General features: G+C 33.2%; 1 long non-coding RNA gene across 1 annotated transcript; it reads right to left on the bottom strand.

The window, feature by feature from the left end:
• Positions 1–462: 462 nt before the first annotated feature.
• Positions 463–7,215, bottom strand: LOC308194255. The gene is made up of 3 exons (XR_013950402.1): positions 4,437–7,215; positions 2,427–2,460; positions 463–2,307 (listed from the first exon to the last, which is right to left on the bottom strand). It is a non-coding gene; the product is annotated as an uncharacterized lncRNA (long non-coding RNA).
• Between the last annotated feature and the right edge of the window lie 13,377 nt (positions 7,216–20,592).

Below are 20,592 nucleotides of genomic sequence, written 5' to 3'. Positions count from 1 at the left end.
TTCATGTCACATATAAATGTAATTATCACTTGCTTGGGTGAGATTGTTATTTTCCTAAATAGATCTCCACAGTGTTTAATCTCCAGTTACACATTTTTTTTTCTGCTTTGTTTGGATGTAACCCTCAATTATATTTACTCAAATAAAGATTCACTTTTTCATGAGTTGTTAACATGTTTCATGACTTTTTAAAGCTGCAGGCTTGTGGCTTAGGAAGGTTTGTTATGACACTCAGAATAAAGCCAAGTTTGATTGGTTCTGTATTTTCTTCACATACATATATATATTTCTTTTTCCTACCAAAACCTCATATAAATTTTAAATATCTTTTATTTTCTTGAAATTCTGAAATTTTAATTTATTTCAATTATCTAAACAAGTTATGCGCATTAAACTGCTTGTATAACAAGCTAGTAATTAAAACAGAACATTTTGAGAGATTTTATATATAGTACCGATTTCTGAATGAGGAAGAGAACAAATCTATGGGTTATAAAATGCAATGGTAAAAGATCAATCATTAATATGTTTTCTGAACAATAAATTCAAAGATTAGCGAACGGGAAACATGTACATTGTAAATACCATGCTTGCAATACATTATTAAGAAATGGAATAATGACTCACTTCAGTTAGAAGAAACTGACCTGCAGTAATTAAATTCAGGGTATTGTAAGTTTATGTTTTAAGCATAGAAGTTCTGAAATTCCATCTCAATATAATGTTTTCAGGAAAAATAACTACACCAAGTAAAGCCTTCCCATTCTCTCCGTATGTAGTACAATATTTACATTTAAAGTCTTTAAGATATGTGCATTTGTGCATGTCAAGTTGTTACTTCTGATCTTTTAAACCAGGTGACACTAGGACAAATAAGACTTCTATTATAGCTGATAAGCTGTAGTTAGCAGACTTCTATGTGTCCAAGTTTTAAGGAACTCGGTAAAGTGTGGTATGATATCAGAGCTTTGAAGTTACAAATATCAAAACAGCTAGACAATTAGATAAACTTAATACAGAATGTGACTACAGTGGGCTAAGAAATATAGAAATGAACAAAATGAAAAATAATAAATGGATCATAAACAAGAAAAAACATTCCAACATCCAGCAGAATTCACAAGAGATTAAGAATTCCACTTTTGTGTTAAGGTAGTATGAAATTTATTAGGAAAGATTCCAACCAAGACTTTTCTTGCCCATCTACCCTACTGCTCATATAATGTAAGATAATATTTTTGTTGCAGGGTTCAACCCCACCGGTATTTAGCAAAGACATTGAATAGTGTAGAAAGTACTATTTGTTTTTAATTATTTCCAAGTCTGAAATAAAGATGTCAATCTAGTTCCTGTGGAACTAGGTTGCTGAGAAAATAAAAAGCAAATCCTGATAATTTCTCACTAAAATTATGGTCTTCAGCAACAGGGAAAAACATTTGCTAACATCTCACTGCACCATAACTGATGAATGCACATCATACACAGCCCTCTCAGAGACCCATCCTACTTTTTCCATTTCAGCAGAGGAAGGATCTGTAACATATATGCATTGGCTATAAACCATGAAATTATACTGGAAGGAGCATGGAGAAAACTTCTCTTTTTCTCTACGTCTCATCCACTTTTTTTTTTTTTTTTTAATGATAGCAAGCAGTTTACATCAAAGGTTTATATTCCTGATGGGACATTTCAGTATATCTGCTGGGATCTCCTGGGAAACTGTCCTTAAGGGCATAGGAACAGAACAGAGCTGGCAGCTCTTTAAGGACACCCTTCTGAGAGTGCAAGAGCTCTCCATCCCCCAGCAGAAGAAATCAAGCAGAGGAGGTGGGCAACCGGCATGTCTGAGCAAGGATCTGCAGTTTAAACCGAGGGAAAAGAGGGAAATGTACAGGAAGTGGAAGCAGGGTTGTGTAGCCTAGGAGGAATGTGATGGTGTTGTCCAGATGTGTAGAGACAGGATCAGGAAAGCCAAGGCACAGATGGAGCTGAACTTGGCAAGGGATGTGAAGAATAACAAGAAGGGATTCTACAGATACATAGGCAGGAGGAGACAGGCCAAGGAGAGTGTACCCCCTCTGATAAATGAGACAGGAGAACTGGCTTCCTCAGACATGGAAAAAGCTGAGGTACTCAATAAGTGCTTTGCCTCAGTCTTCACTAGTGGTCAAGTTTCCTATGTCTGTCAGGATCCTGAACCTCAAGGACAGGGTGAGAGGAGTGGATTCCATCCCACTGTGACAGTGGAACAAGTCTGGGACCGCCTAATGAAATTGGATGTGGTTGCCGAGCCGCTCTCCATCATATCTGAAAAAAACATGGTTGTCAGGTGAAGTCCCCGGTGACCGGACAAAGGGAAACATTATTCCCATTTTTAAGAAAAGGAGAAAGAAAGACCTGGGGAACTACAGGCCAGTGAGCCTCACCTCTGTGCCTGGGAAGATCATGGAGCAGACCCTTCTGGAAGACATGTTAAGGCATGCATGAGATAAAGAGCTGTCAGCTTTTATTTATTTATTTATTTATTTATTTTATCAAGTCCATTTTCATATAATTTTGTATTCACTTTCCAGGTCTTTAAAATAAGGAGAAATGTAATTGCTTGCTGGATCAGCAATTGTAAAATCCATGTTCCACAGAATTTCCAGAAGAAATATTTCATGTAATGAAGAGGTTTTTATTAGCTATGTAGGACTGGACAGAACATACAAAACCAACCAACTTACCAAACAATAAACCCCACCCACCTGACATAACTGGCAAGATAGTTAACTGAAATGCTGCAAAGGCATTTCCATTTTCATGTTGTCACTACTGTGAGTATTATTTCAACTTATTATTCTCTTGTTATTATTGTTTTGTAAGTCCTGGATGTATTGAAGCTTTCTTTGCAAATGTATTGCATTTTCTTAGGAACATATTTATAAAATAAAACTGCATAAGGGTAACATTAAAAACTTGAATTATCAGTCAACTTAAACAGCTTTTCCTCTTCCTCCTCCCTCTCCATGTTTATAAATTAAAAAGAGAATTTTTATTTTTTTTATTTTGTCACTGCTAAAATAAAATATATTTTCAAAGTTTATACAGTTTGTTTGCAGATTTTTTCCTGCAAAATATACTTAAAAAAAAGTTTTTTTTTTTTTTTTTCAGTATTTGATTAATGCTAACTTAAGTAATTGCAGAATTTGTCTTGTAGTTTATGATAGTAACATTATCAGATCTTTTAAGTGTTAGACCTTAGCAGATGTTTCAGTAAATTGTGTTCAAAATTAAGACCTATTTATGTAAAAGAAAAAATGCTTTTCAAAGTTATAGCAATACAACATAAAGATTCTAAACAAGCTAACAATTATTATTGTTATGCAATTATTATATTAATAGTTATGATATTTTAACTGAGATTCCACATTTCCCATTAAATGTGCTGTTGAGTACTTTGCAAACATTAATTGTATAAGTTTGATTCTGCAAAATCAGGTTTTTTTTGGTTATCTGTTCCTCTCCTGGCACATCCTTATTGTTGAATATCTCCTTGGTCCAAAGATTTTATGTCCTGTGAGAGTTTAGAAATGTGTTTAACAAAAAATCGTCCAATTAGTTGTATATCTGCTGGTTTACAAACATCGTGAGCCATTGTATGATTTTTTTTTGAAGCTGTCCATACAATAAAACCTTATTGGATACTATGTATCTAAATTATTTCACTTTCCAAACCAGTAAAATAAAACTGACAGAATATATTTTGTGAGGTCTAGGATTCTAAATGTTATTTAATTACTTCTAAGAACACTCCTTCCTTGGTATCTTTAATTTTACACTCAATGTTTAACTATATACAGTATATTTTATTCTAGTTCTGAAATAACTGTGGCAAATAATGTTTTATTATGCAAACTGCTACAGTAACATTTTGGAAAATATTTTATTGCAGTTGTCAGAGAATAAGGTTTTCACTCATCCCTGTTTTGCACCATGGTTTAATTTCCCCTATTATCAGCCACATGCACTCGTTGCCATACTCCTCTATGAAGTTGCCACTAACCTGTTTCTTTGGTTACTTGAATTAAAGTATAGGGGCTTTGGCTCATGAGGATGCTTGGATGCCTTAACTTTTCTTTCCACAGAGGACAAAACAGTCCTTTATCTGACTCTCTGCCTATCCTTATTGCCTGCAACACTGCATGTGTACATGAAAGATCCATTACATTACAGGACCATAGAGTATATCACTCCATACTCCTGTCATCTAGTCCAGCTTCAGATCTTTAGGTATGAGCATACTTCCCCCGCATCTCCTTTGAACTCACAACACAAATCTTTATCACTCAATGATAATGATATTCCTATGCCATTGCTAATCTCTGCCAAACACAAAGCTGTCTCCATCTCCATTCCCTACCCCAAAAGTCCACAGTTGCCATCTGGATGCTTACCTTAACCAAGCAGTCCAAGTGCCTGGAGTTTGGCAGGCAGGGCTGTCAAGTAATTCTCACAAATTTCTTTTTTGAGCTGTTTTATCTGAATAAGGGAGGATAAGAAAATTCTGCATCTGCTATCCCAGTGGCACAGTCATAGAATAATAGAATCATAGAATGGTTTGGGTTGGAAAGGACTTAAAGATCCTCTAGTTCCAACCCCCCTGTCAGTCTTTTGTCCCAGCTTCATATGGGCTGTGTCCTAAATTACCTTAGATAATTATTTCATCCATAATTATTTCTTCTCCAAAGGGTAAAGGAACACTGCTGTACAGCAATACAAACTGCTTATGTCATGCTTGCCTTATGAATAAAGAAAGGCAAACTTAATTAGTTCTAAGGCCAAAAGAAACCATTATGAGGATTTAGCCTGACTCTCTTTAACATTGAAGTTAAAATTTACACGATAGTTCACTCATTAAGCTAACAACTTTATTATTCATATGGCAAACCAAACCCAGTGACAAAACAAAACCAAAAAATAAAAATAAAAAATGTATCTTGCTTTGAGAGGCACAATACTAAAAAAAAAAAGAAAAAAAGCTTTGTATTTAAAACAACAGCTTGTCCCTTTCCACAGGAGCAACTAGTAAACATAGAGGTCAAACAATAATCAAGCAGGAAAGTCAAACAAAATAAAATAATCATATATACATGACAAGGAACATGGGAGAATTAAAAAAAAAAAAAAGAGAAATTATGGAAGAAGAAAGAATAAAATGAGACCAATAGTCTATAGGAATATCTCAAGATTCATGAAAACATGCTTAAAGCATTAAAGAATTCTTAGTCAACTTTTTCAGAACTCATTGATATTATTTTTAAGATTTTCATGATTTAAAATAACAATAACTCCTTAATTTAATGGCTAAAATGACCCCCAATTAATCCTGAAATAAAAGTGTTTACACTACAAACTTATCACTTCATAGCTTATTTAGAAATATTTAGCATCTATTTTATTTTATTTTATTATTTTCAGAAAGATGAGTAATTTTATCTTTCAGATCTAGTAACATATTTATATAACTGTTAGGATTTCTTCAAGTCCCAACTTGGAGAAGATTAATTTATTGTCAGTTAACATCACTGTAGAATAGTCAGAAATAATAATGAAAAATAAAAAATAAAACAGAAAATCAAGAATAAACACAACTTCCCCCCATCTCTCCCTCTTTGCAGGCTCTTCTTTACTCCCGACTCTTCTACCTAGTCCCCCATCCCAAGCAGTGCAGGGGAATGTGGAATGGGGTTACAGTCAGCCTATGATGTTGTCTCTGCTGCTGCTTCCCCCTCATTCTGTTACCTTCTCCAGCATGGTTCTTCCCAAAGGATGTAGTCCTTCATGAACTGCTCCAATATGGATCCTTCTCATGGGCTACAGTTCTTCAAGGACTACTCCAGCATGGGTCCATACCATACAGTGCAGTCCTTCAGGAATGTACTGCTCCAGCATGGGTTCCCCCCAGGCCACAACTACCAGACAACCTGCACCGTCATGGTCTCCTCTCCACCAGCTGCAACTTTCTTCAGGCTGTACCCACCTGCTCTGCTATGCATCTGCATCATCATGGTCTTCCAGGGACGACAACCTGCTTCACCTCTCACATCTTCTGTGAAGCATTCTTTACCCTTTTTAAATATATTGTCACAGAGTTGCCACTAGCATCATTGATGGGTTCAGCTTTCGCCAGTGGTGTGTCCATTTTGGAGTTATCTGGAACTGTCTGCATCAGACATGGGGAAAGCTCCTGGGCTCCCTGAGCCACATCTTCAGCTTCCTTGCTACCAAAACCTTGCCACATGAACACAATACAGCTGTTTTCTGTTTTTGTAATTATATCATAATATTAACCAGTATTGTGGTTTAACTTCAGAAGACAGCTGAGCCCCACTTGCTTACTCCCTTCAAGCACAATTGGGAATCAGAAAGGTAAAAGTGAAAAAAATCATAGGTTGAGATAAAAATTTTAATAGGTAAAACAAAATAAGGATTTAATTCACTGTTTCCCATTGGTGGGCAGATGTCCCCATTTCCAGGAAAGCAGGAATTAATCATACATTGTAGTTACTTGGGAAGACTCTCCCTGCCTCTTCCTTTTCACCCAGCCTTTATTACTGAGTACATCATATCGTACAGAATATTCCTTTGCTGTATTATCAACAGTGCTTTAATTACAAATCCAAAATGTAGCACATTAAAACCTATTATGAAGAAAATTTGATCTATCCCAGCCAATTATTCAATATAAATGATAACGATACTATAATAATAATAACAGAATATCTGTTATTAAAAATTACAGTTCAGAAACCCTTATCAGAAGAAAAAAAAAACATTCCTAGGATACTATTCTAAAGTTTTGTAAGGTCATAATTTACATTTCTTCTTATATATATATATATATATCTTCTTCAACGTATATATGCCTTCTTTTTTGGAGTGAAATAGCATTATTGTTTTTTTCTTGATGAACTCCCTCTCACTGGTAAGAAATCTAAAATATTAGCCTTTCTAGAACATTCATGACACTGAAGCTAAACAAATTAAAATAATGAAAAGAAATAACCATCCATTTTATTACCTTTTTTTCTGGAAAATTTTCAATGCTACGATAAAACTCTTAAAGCTTCTTTTATTTCATTACTATTTAATTGATTTTTTTTAAGTGTCTTCTTTTAAGGTATGTTAACATTTGAGAATGATTCCTTTAAAAAAAAATAAAAGTTATTTGAGAGTGAAGTAGAAACATTACTGACAATTTTCTTCTGTGATATTCTGCATTTTTTAATCAGTGGATTAGAATTCAACAGTTGATCTAATGGAAATGTATACAGCAGTTTACAAAAGCTACTTCAAATATTTGCTTAACATTGAAATAAGATCCAATGTTTCTGAAGAAGTTGCAAACAATAGATCTGTTTTCTTCTTTTATTCCATGTACTACTTTTTAAAGGTAGATAAACAAAATATACATTTTCATTTTGAAATAGAGGAAAAATAATAAGCACCACATGGCAGATTAAGGTTAAGAATAATGAATAATTAATCAATCTAGTCTAAAATAAGGAATCCCTTTAGCTGCACTCAGTTCTGACCTTGTTTTTAATTGCTAGTCTGCCACTGAAAATTGAGAAATTAAGAAAATATTGATGTATGGTTTTTTAGATTTAATTTTCCCAGACTTTTTCAAATGAAATTCTGAATGTTTTGGCAAGTAGCAGAGCTACTCTAATGATAACAAAATAAATAAACAAACAAACAAATAAATAAACTCTAATGGTTACAGTAATCTTGTACTGAAGCCAAAATTGACGACTATTTTCATGGTTTTATTTGGGACTGTTTCTTCCCTGAAGCTGAGATAATATGCAAACCTAGGTAACCATTGAAAAGTAGAACTGCAAGAAATGTTGCTCTTCCATAAAGTATGTTACAAATATGTATACTTTTTAAATGGAATTCAAAATATGACTGTTGTCTAAAATATAGAAAATACACACAATGGACTGTCAACAGTTGTTTGATAACGATATGTTTCATGTTTTTCTGTTGAATTTCATATTTCATATTGATGTATTAATTAAAAAAAATAGATTCTGAAAAACACTTTTTTAGACAACACTTGAGAGCTTTAGTGGGGAAAAAAAAAAAAAAAAGGTTGTTGGAGATTTGGTAAGAGCTGTTAATAAACCAGAAGAGGAAAAAAAAGTATATTATAATAATATAAACATTATTTAGATCCCATTAGAAATAAATCTTGCTATTTTAAATTATGCTTTGCAAACTTTTTATTGCTTTATAAAGAGAAGGAAAGAGGACCACTATTCTCTAATTTATTAGAAGAGATGTAATAGTGAAAAGATTCTCTTAGTTGAACATTTAGCTGTCTATATTCATGTTTGAAATTTGTAGCTTTGTCCAGTTCCTTAAGACAGCCCTGAAGTTATTTTCTCAGTTTCTTGTTTTTCTTTTCTTATACATATATATATAAAGTATTGAAATCAGAAATGCTTTCTTTTTTTCTTCTTCACTTCAACTGTGAAACTGAATCGGTCATTTGCATACTTGTAATTCCACTCCTTCTAAAATATGTGTATGGAACATTTTTCTAATCAATTTTTCTAACCAAAAAAATGGGATGTATAATAGTGGAACATTAGGAACATTAATTAATTGAATATTTTTTTTTTTCCTACAATAAAAGGCCACCTATATTGTGTCCTATGGCCTTTACATTATGGATTTATCTGAGAACTCATTGTACATTATTTCACTCATACTGCCAATTATCATTAAAAGAAAAGTTCAGCCATTTATTGATGGTAAACATGTAATGAGATCTGAAAAGGCAGGAATATATCAATAGAAAATATCCACCACTTTTGCAGCATACTGGCTCAGATTGCAAGAACTGAGGACAATGCCACACAGTGAACAGCACAAGCTGGTTCACATGCTAGAGTAGTGGGAGGCTCCACTAATACAGATTTAATTTAATAGCTGCTATCATCATGCAGACTGTTGATAGCTAATGGATTTGCAATGCAGGCAAAAGGAGTGAGATACTTTATTACTGCCTGAAGACTATTTTAAGGTGAAGTTACTACAATTAATTTATTCTGTTTGTACAGATCATTTGTGCTGCATTTTACCAATTTTTAGAACACCTTCAACAATTTGCTACCTCAAGTTTTAATTCCAGTAGATGTTATTGCTCTCTTCAAAATAGCTGTCATAGAATATATTAGTCATGATTTAAAAAGTGCCAAAGGTCAATAACGTTTCCTGGTTTTAAAATTTTTAAAGAGAAAATATGTATTAATAAACTAACAGCTGCACATCAGAAGGATTTATGAGAGCTACATTAAACAAATGCTGCAACTGTAGAACTATTTACAGTGTAGAATTTTTGTGGTAGATAAATTAGCAAAAATTTGAAGATTTTATCAAATCTTCTTCTGGCTTCCCAAATGGGAAGTTGGAATAAGGCTTTCTGGTCTAAATCTACACTATTTTCCTTCTTTATTTATATATAAACTGAAAAACAAAAGGGATAGGCATCTCTGGTACATGTAACTGAACTACATTTAGACATTATAGAAAAAGTAACAAAAAGAAATGAGAAGATGGAATTAATCTTAAAGAAAACATTAATAACTTTGTGGTCAGTTTTTTTCGACAGTACATAACCATCCATCCAGAATAAAATTACAGCTGGACTGTTTGATCCCGATAGCTACAATGTCCATATTCTACTAAAATATTTTAATGCTCTCCTTTTGTTTTATAAATTAAACAAAGATATATATAGAAGATGTCTCACAGGGAATACTTGAAGAGCACGTATCTCAGAAACAAATGGTTCTTCAATGATTGCACCTTATGTAGTCATTTATGCCAAAAACCTGTAAAACACTTTAGCATCTGTTTAATGTCAAGCATGTAGGTAGGCTACTTGACACAATATGTTTAGAATCTTAACTACATCATATAAAATTATTGTAAAATATAACCTATATTTTAACTGAGTAGGACATGGCTATGTAACAAAACAGTTCCTTAATTATTAAATGAGATAAACCTACACTGTCATATCACATGACCTGATCATTTGTATGATCAGTTACAGAAAAGACATTTCTACTTGAGAGCCATTTCAGTTGAATAAAGCACCAATTTTCTAAGCCAACCAAAAAAGGCTGGTGGGAGAAACTTTCCCAGTTAAAAAATAACAGTCATCAGAGCATATGTACTTACATGATGTTTATGGTTCTTTGATGTTAACAAAACAAATTTCCATTGGCTGACATGAAAATTCCAAAATTTTTCAACTGACTCAATCATATGCTCAGAACAATCCATGGTTAGACTTCAGAAACAAAGTAATAAATTTGAAATAAATAGAAATAAAATCATGGTTGTAAACAGTATAACTATGCCTAGACTTCATTTTTTTTCTGAGTTCTAAGACCTGTAAGCATCTATATTCTGTGGTATACACACTGTAAACTGACATACCATCGATTAGAGTACTGAAGAATATGCTGCTAGTCGTGGAAATGTTGATTTGAGACACTTCTGTCTTTAGTATATTCTACATCTTGCACAAGTATTCTAACTAGTAGGACACTACATAACACAAAGGCACTGGAACTCCATGGTTGAAAAGCAGACTGAGAACAGAAAATTATGGAGGACATTCTGATTTATGGGTGAAGGATCAGTTATTGTACTTGAGTAGAGCAACACTAAAGAGTGTTCCTTACACAGGTAAATGTTATTTTGGATTGAGGCATTTAACCCACCCTGGCCTGATTCAGTAACTATAAATAGATTTCTCAAACCTGTGCAGAATTCTTTTTTCACAACCTTGTGTGTTGTTTCAGCTCAGAGAAGAGAAGGCTGAGGAGTGACTTCACTGCAGCTCCCGCATGAGGTAGAGTGGATGAGACCAGACTGGTGACCAGAGATAGGACCCAAGGGAATGGCATGGAGCTGTAAAAGTGGGTGCTCAGGTTGGATATTAGGAAAAGGTTCTTCACTGAGGGGGTGGTCCAGCACTGAAAGAGGCTCCCCAGGGAAGTGGTCATGGCACCAAGCCTGCTGGAGTTCAAGAAGCACTTGGACAACACTCTTAGAAATATGCTTCAATGTTTAAATAGTACTAGAGTTCTGCTTGACAATATTTGTGGCTCCCTTCCAACTTGGGATGTTCTATGAGTCTAAGAAATATTTGCTATGTTTAATGAATATTACCTCCTTTTTAATCCCTAATGTTTAATTGAGTCTTTTAGATTAACTTGTGATAAAAGGTTCTGTTTGCTTTTTCCCCAGTATTTAACGAGTAAATAAAGTCTTAAAAAGATGTAAAATAAAATTTGTTATTTTTCATAGGTCAGATTAGTACAAAAATAATCTTAGTTTGTCTGTATACAATTTAGTTCTTATCCAAAAGTTACTGTTCTAGTATGCTAAAAAAACCTTTTAACCCAGAATAAGATTCCTTCACAGCAGATCTTTCAAATTGGATTTGGTTCTGTTTCAATCAGAGTAGAGGAATTCAAAATGTTTGCGCTTCTCTTAAGAAGATAATGATAAAAGCCAAGCAAATGAGAAAAATAGGGGAAAAAAAAAGTTGAAGATATCTAACAGCTGTGCTACCTCGTAACACAGATATTTCATTGTTTGTGGTGGTCCGATCAATCCTGTGTCATGACAGATTACTCAGTCCATATACATACATGCACCTTAAACCTCTCTAAGCACTCTACTGACTGTCTGAATACTTTTTGCCACCACACATTCTAACAACATCAACAAAAATGTAGCAGTAGCAGAAGATGGCCTTGGATGAGTCTGGAATGATGTCAGGCTACCTTGAATGCAGTTTTTCATAAAATAAAATTTTATTAATAATTCTGGTCCCATTTTTTTCACTACTGCTAACTTTCAAGCTAACAGAGCTAACTATTGCTTCGTAAGATCAAGATTGGCCATTACCATTACTTTTACCATTACAATTATTTCTTTTTTTGTTTTTAAATTTTAGTTCATAAAATATGAAATTTCTGTGTGATAATACATAGGAAAATATTAGAAGTCATAAGAAGTTTAGTCAATTTTTGAATAAATTAAGTTTAATGGTTTCCATGAATTATGATGCATTATTTATTTCATATGTTTGTCAAATTTCCTCTGAATAATTTAGTCCTCTCATAGCATTTTCCATATTTAGTATTTGATTAAGTATAAATCAATATATACATTTATATCTGAAGTCTCTGGTTATCTTTTTCATCTCGATCTTGAACATGCTCTTCTCCTTTGTATTCTGTTTTTCATGAAAATTAATTCTCTTCAGTACATGGTTGACCTTTATGTATTCCATCCTTTTACATTCAGTTTTCTGTTGCCCAGGTGTTTCCTTTGTTTATTCTCAGGCCTTTCATACTTTGCACTATCTCAATCCTTTTTTTTTTTTCTTTTTTTTTTTTTTTGGGGGGGGGGCATGTCTATCTAATTTAATCTCCCTTTTTCAACAAATATCTGTCCCACTGCCTTTTTCCTTCAGAGATATCAATCATTCTAATTCACTTCTACACTCTCATCAACAGTTAATCAGCTGTTGCCTATTTGGGTCTTAAGTTTTCGTCTTAAGATACCTGTGTGATACTTGGAAGCCCATTTGCTATGTTGCTATGTCTATCCCCATTTGCTATTTGCTATATCTATGCCCTCTCTCACATTTTCCATCTCTTGTTTCTGTCAATATAAGTATGTATTATTCCTATTTATCTCCAGAAAGCTCACTAATTTAAAGCCTTGTTGTTCAGTCTCTTCTTTCTTCCAATTAATTCTTACATCTTGATAGAGATGTTTTGTGTTTTTTTCCCCTTTCTATTGAGAACTACTCTTCTCATCTTGACACCTTGAAGTTCTCCTAAGTTCTCTCCTCCATTTCTTAGTGCTTTCATCTCTTTAGTCTACAGAATACAAAATAATAGCTTAACACGGTAATAACTTGTCATAAATTTGACAAGTTGATAATCTCTATTGCTCCATATCTAGATCATCTGGTGAAACTACTATGACACCATTTCTTCTTGGAGATCCTGTCTGTGTATGCTGACTCTTGAAGGTCACTCAAGGTACTGTTAAATGCTCAGTTTACCGGAATTTCTTCTGGTTTACCATGATCATATATCAAACACTATATCTAGGCAAAAACCTTGGAGATGACACACTGTACTCCAGTAAGATTTCAGCTAGCTGCTTATTTTTGCTATGCTTAGCCAGTGGCAGTTCATAGAAAATTAGAATTTGGATTGAAGATCCCTACTGCTCCTGCACTCTGCTTTCGAGGTCAATAGTTGTTACAGGAAGCAGCTGTATCTGACACGCTACTATTTGTTTGTAGCCTTCTATTTAGATAGTAATTACATCAGGTATCCAGAACTTTATAGATGATCTTTTGTGTTTAAGGATAAAAGGACTAGGAATAAACTATATTATTAAAAATAAATAAATAAAAATGTTAAACTAATCTGTCAAGAGTTTGCCTTTAGCTTGGAGATGATGGTCATTTTGATGGAATTTGCTAATGGTACCAGCTGCATGGCCAGACACATTGAGTGAATGAACATTGTACAGACACTTGGTTCATAATAGGAACCAAGATGAGCAGTAGACGTACATTGCAGAATTGCACAACTTCAACATGGAAAAAGTGTTATTTCTGGAGATCTCTGACTGAAGAACTCTTTATGTCATGCCAGAAAATAAACATTTCTATTGTACCATCCTCAAAAAGTTGTTAAAGACAACAGGAATATACCATATATTTGAAGCTAAAACTTATTGCCAACCCACTCTTTAACAATCTAATCAAAATAGAGCAGATATATTGACTAGTTACAATAACACTAGCACATTCATGTCCCAAATTAATGCAGAAGAAACCTTATTAATAGTACATCTCTGCAAGAAAACAGTATCTATCTATCTTCTCTGGTATGTTAACACTTCCAGCGTTTCTCAGAGTACTAAAGTTGATCATCTTTTAAAAGATAAAGGGGAGAGAGATTAAAAGTTTTCATCAATGGCCTGAGTTGTTTTGTGGGAAGATCATGATGCTGATATTTTCTTTCTCCTCACTATTGCAAGTCTTTTCCCCTCATAAATTCATAGATTTTGGAAGCTGCACAACAGCTCATCTTAACTGAACTGACAGAAATGTCATATCTTGTGTGGTGACTCTCTTATTTGGTCAGACAACCTCAGAAGGCATTCACAGAGCCTCGGCTGAAGCAGGTGAGGCACAGGTCACCTGGCAACCAGACAGTTTTACAGACTGGTATAAACCAGCTCAAGCCAAGACAGGATCGGATAAACACTGAGACCCTGCTTTGTTATGTCAGTACAAAGCCGTTTTATGAGTAAATAGTAAAATCTTATTTGCTGGGACACACAGCATCTTCAAAGTGTTCACAATTGTTTTCCTGATAAATGGCCAGGACACCTGCAACTTCTCCCAGGAAATTAGAAGCCATAAGAAAATGATAAAAATAACTTCAAGCGTATCCTAAGGCTGAGGAATTAGAAAGCCTAATGAATGTCACATTTCTCCTACTGATGATCTCAGATCGCCTTGTGATAAACCCTACTCTGTTTCCAGAAGACTGAAATTGTTAACCTAAGCTCCCAGAGGAACACTTAAAGTATTCTACACAGTAATTTTAACAGTATTTTTAATTATGCTTTTCTGCGTTACATTATTTGGATTATTAATTTGTTACAGTTTTGGAATGAGTGCTCCTTTTTGCCTATATTTTGACTGTGGGAGTTATGTCAGAGAAATATGTGATTGCCCATATGATAGATGTTTCTTAGGTTCAGACTTGAGACTATCCAATGTTTTCTAGACAGATCCTGTTTTCTGGGTAGCTAGATCTCATTATATAAACTGCCTGAAAGAAAAGTAAAAGTCTATGATCCACATTTTCAGAAAAATGAGAAAGAAATTTAGGTACATATTCTGCACTGAGAGAAGTACAGTGTTCTTTCTCAATAAGAAAGGTATAATAGCACATAGCATAATAAGATTGTTTTACTGATATGACAGGAATAGAGGAGGAAATACAGACAGCAAGTAAGACTTACATTCCTTCAGACACTGCAACCCCTGATGTCATGCAGCATCATATTGACCTCCTCTGTACACAGTACACTGTGCTGATCCTGTCTGTGGAGAGTTTCAACCTTTACTGTATTTCCTTATACCTGGTGTAAAAACAAAATTGTCCATCAAGTGTTGACAGGTAGGAATGTTATTTTTTTCCTAATATCCAACAGAGCATATCCAGCCACTTGTATCTAGGAACTGTATTCAGTTACAACACCTATCCAAGGTATTAGAGTTACTTCATAGTGTCATACTTCTGTCACTCAAACTAACAAATGGGCTTTTAAAACTGTAAGTACAAGGTCTAACGAAGCATACATGGCTTGCCCAAGATCTCCTTTCATAAAAGGTCCTCCATGATGCTCCAATACAGTACAACAGTTTAACAGAATAAGGAGTAGAGACTGGTGGAAAGCTACAAGGGAAGTTCCATGGAATGCCTACAACAGATATTTTAAAAACAAATATAACTGGTCATTTCTTTTCTGACAACATATGAACTGACACAGATGTTTATGTCAAGATCACTGGTTGGCAACTTCTGATTGGTTATAGTTTTGATCTGGTACCCTTGGTACTCTTGAACCAATAAGCCTGTTACTGTGTCTTATCAAACTACAGCCAGAGCATGCCTACTATAACACTTTATCTTACCTAGAGTCATCCTATTATGCTTCCATTTCTAGTTGTTAGCCTTTCCCATTGGTAGCATAATCTCCAATCTCCCTTGCTCAAAAACATTTGAAAGTCCTTCAACTTTAAAACTCTCTGTCCTATTACAACTAGTACTATGTTTTCCCTCTACTTTTATGGCTGTTATGCCCCCTCTCCCCCCTTTTATTTATTTTTTTCTTCTTTTGTGTCTAAATGTTGGTAGAAGGAATAAGGGAATAGAAGAAAGACACAACAATAAACTTAAACACAAGACTATAAAACTCACTAATCAGATTATAGTCTTCATTAGTTTGTCTTGAACCTGAATAAAAGTGATACCAAAATAGTGTAACTAACAAGTGTGTATATATTCTATAACACTGTGGCAGTAGTCACCCACGATTTTACCAATTTTCACTTTGGTGATCACTAAAAAAAAAAAAAAACATTTTAAAAAAAAACATTTTCTGTTTTCAGTTGGGTTGTTTTTGTTGGGGCAAGGCAATTGTCTCATGAAATTTACTCTGGACCACAAAAAGAGTAAAGGTCAGAATCTGGATTTAAATACAGTAGTGTTGTATACACATGTATATATATATATTTATATATATATATTGTATATTTATATATATATATTGTGTATATATATATATATATATATATTGTGTAGAAAAGAATGGCTTTTTTTCCTCATATGATTTATTGTTGCCAGCAAAGCTATTCAATCTTCCATAATATCTTCTTTCAAATAGTTTGTATTAGTAAACTGGTGATGTCTGAAACCATATGGGACTCTACAAAAGTGCTAATTAAAACTAATTGTTTCATGAATAATTGATGTTTACTCTGAATTCTGCATAGCCTTATTACCAGAGAGGTATAAAACAACTATCTGCACTTAAATCACACTATGCGTTCTAATCCTTGAAATTAAAAATTGTTGTGGTTCATTGTAATGCTATGACGAAATTTACTTAACGTTGAAAGAAAAAATATCAAATATTATTGATCAGGCTTTAAAACTGATAAATTCAGTTCAGGTAATAAAGACAGGTTTTATTTTCATGTCATTTATTACAAAAGCGTTTTATATATATATATATATATAAAATACAAAAATCATTTATAATGTAAAGAACACCTATTTCAAAAGTACACGTAGTTAAATATATGTTTTTTTACAGTAATAAGAAAGGAATAATAATGAGAAAGATCAACCTGTTGCAACCTAAGTAACAGTAGCACTGCCCCATTTCCTGATCTGCATTCACTGCTAAGGTAATTGTAGTACTGATAGAGCTTGGTCTCCTGAATGTCTACCAAAGATGTCGTTCTCCTAGGCTAAAATGAAAGGTTTTGTTTCTTTTCTTGGACTGGTATTCAACGATGCCCTTGTCTATACAGTTTATGTGACTTTCAGTTTCTTCATTTGACCCAAGTAGAACTAATTTTAAAAATGAATAAAAATCCCACAAAAAAAAAAAAAACATGATTTCATTATTAATTCATTAAAATGTAAAAATTTCAGTGCAATGCTATTAAAATGATGTTTTTGTTATTGTTGAAAACTGAAAGATCATTTTGGTTTTAATTTTAAATTTATTTTTATTAATTTTAGTAATTTAATATTTTAAGATTTTTATGCTATCCTCATAGTAATCTAACAGAAAAAATGATAAGATCAGAATCATCTATTCACAGAATGGATGAGGTTGGAAGGGATGAACATGTATGTCTAGAACTTATGCCACACAGTTAACATTTCTTTTGTTCTTGAATCATATTGGTATTGTTTTTTTTTTCTTTTTTTTTCTACAAACTGTAAATGATATATACAGATACACACACAAAACTGAGTTTAGTCTCATCAATTACATTTAGAGGGATGAGAGATTTTTCCACCTATTTTTCACCTCTTTGAATAATGTAGTATCTTCTTTTACCACACGGAAATACAAATTTAATTACATTTTTTTTTGACTTCTCGACCCTTTTCAGAATTCAGTACTTATTATGTAGACAGATATTCATTAATCCTAATTGTTTTGTTAAAATAACAGACATTCATATACAAATATGGTGCACAATTTTCTAGGAGAAAATAAGGTGAGAAAGAAAGATGATTTAAGCAGAAGAAGAAAAAATGTTTAAATCACAGTTTTATTTTGGTGCAGTGAATTTCACATATGGTAGTGTGAAGTTTTCTATGACCTTATAAAAATCACAACAGTGTCTAAAATCAGAAACTTCTCCATACACGATCAATCCTGCCATCAACTAGGATTACAGCCTGTGAGAGATATTACTTGTTAACACTTTAATCACTTCTAATCTGGGGGAAAAATAAAAGGAAAATATATTTGAAACAGAAATTAGTTCCTTTTAAGCAATTATTTGCTCTTAATTTCTATAGTTTAATAGCCATTCTAATCTTCCTATTGTAATAAGATTCCTTTGTATGCTTTTAACACTTCTATGTGATGCCCGAATAAACATAAGTATATAAATAAATAAGTATATTCATATGATAGTTGTTTTATTTATTTACTTACTTAATATCATTTGTATAATAACACACTCTGAAGAGCTCTGAATGAATCTTCAATCTAAAATTATCAGTTCCAGTCACAGAAGTTCTGAAGAAGCAACAACCGTGTTATACCTCTGTCCGACATCTTTATGTACGTTTGTGCCTTTTTATGGCAGATATTTTATGGACTGACAATGAAAGAACACAAGGTGTAAGTTTATCTTAAATCTATTGACTTAACTTACAAGGAACATTTGTGAAAACCTAGAATCACAATTATTTTTTCACTGAAAAAATATATGTAGAAAAAATTTACACTGCATAAGATAAACTCTGTTGAAATGCTGGGAGGCAACTCCTTGCTTGTATTAAGTGTCAGATATCCGTGACCTATTGTCTTTTACTGATATTTAGTTCAACACTTTAAACACTTTAAGGTTGCTGAATCTTTAATCAAGAGCTAATTTTCTGACTGTATTCTTATAAAATCAGTCTATTGTTTTTCTATTCACAACCTTTACATCTGTATAAATGTTAAATTTGCCATTTGTTTTGTGCTGTATATTTTTAATATCCCATCCTGATATCTGAATTATTGTAAACACTCTAAGCATCGTTGTTTGTATAAGCAATTAATAATTATTCAATTTACATTTGAATATGAAGTATATTTTTACCATATTTTTTCTTATCAGGACGTCTACTTAGCAACAAAACTATGTTAAGGTTGAAGTTTATAAACTTATAAATTTGTATTTATAAATACTATATTATTGGGAACCCTGCAAAGAAGAAAGTTATGCCAGTGTGAAAGTATGGGGCTTTGGGCAACATGATCTAGTGGAAGGTGTCAGGGAGGTTGAAACTAAATGATCTTTAAAGGTCCCTTCCAACTCAAATCATTCTATGATTCGATGTGGCACATTGGTGGACAAACAATGAAGAAAAGAATTATTACCAACTGGTATTATAATTATATGGAAAACATATTTTCTTAAATAAATTTGCACACACACAAAAAAAAAGAACAAACAAAAATATATATTTTTTGAAACCTTTGGAAATATTCAATGTGTTTAAGAATTTAATTTATAATTGAATTAAATAAGTCTTTAATTTTATTTATTTCATGTTGTTCGTATATATATATCATATCTTAAGTTATTCATAGACTATAGTATTAAATAGTATAGTATTGTAGGCGTAATTAACTATCAAAAAAATATGAAGTGTATCTTGAGACACACTAGTTCAATCAAAAAGTACAATCGTGAAGAACATTTGTATGTTAAAAAATATATATAAATAATATATGTAATATAACAGAAAACAATATAAACAATATATATAGAACAATAAAAAAATATATATTTATAGCATTTATAACAGAGCAATAAATAAAAATTACAATAAATGCATGTTGTTGTGGTTTAACCCGGCTGGCAGCTAAACACCACACAGCCGTTCGCTCACCCTCCCCCCTCCCTCTCTGGGATGGGGGAGAGAAATGGGAAAGTGAAGCCTGTGAGTTGAGATAAAGACAGTTTATTAAGACAGGAATATAATAATAACAATAATAATAATAATAGTGATAATGATAATAGTATTAATAATAATAATGTGTAAGAAAACAAGTGATGCACAATGCAATTGCTCACCACCCGCTGACCGATGCCCAGCCTATCCCCGAGCAGCCGGCCCCCCACCCCGGCCAGCCACCCCTATATATTGTTTAGCATGACGTCAGATGGTATGGAATACCCCTTTGGCCAGTTTGGGTCAGCTGTCCTGGGTCTGTCCCCTCCCAGCTCCTGCTGCACCCCTAGCCTGCTCGCTGGCAGGACAGAGCAAGAAGCTGAAAAGTCCTTGGCCTGGTGTAAACACTGCTCTGCAACAATTAAAACATCAGCATGTTATCAGCGCTCTTCTCATCCTAATCCAAAACATAGCACCCTACCAGCTACTATGAGGAAAAATTAACTCTGTCCTAACTGGAACCAGGACACATGTAAATAGTTATACTTTCATAATATTTATGCAATTATTATAATTTTAATATATAGGTGTATGAAAATATACATTTACATATATATATATATATATATATAAATGCAAAACATCAATACCAAAGTATTCTTTCTGGTCATGTTAATTAAAAGTAGTAAATTGTGAACAAGGAATCATGAATGCAAAAGCTTGTAATTAAAGTTTTTCTAAAGAAGTGTATGATCAGTTTAGACCTTAA

This window comes from Anser brachyrhynchus (genome assembly GCF_964034855.1).
Source record: "Anser brachyrhynchus genome assembly, chromosome: 4".
NCBI lineage: Eukaryota > Metazoa > Chordata > Aves > Anseriformes > Anatidae > Anser > Anser brachyrhynchus.
The sequence above is the reverse complement of the archived record's forward strand: the minus strand, read 5'-3'. Positions and strand labels throughout refer to the sequence as shown.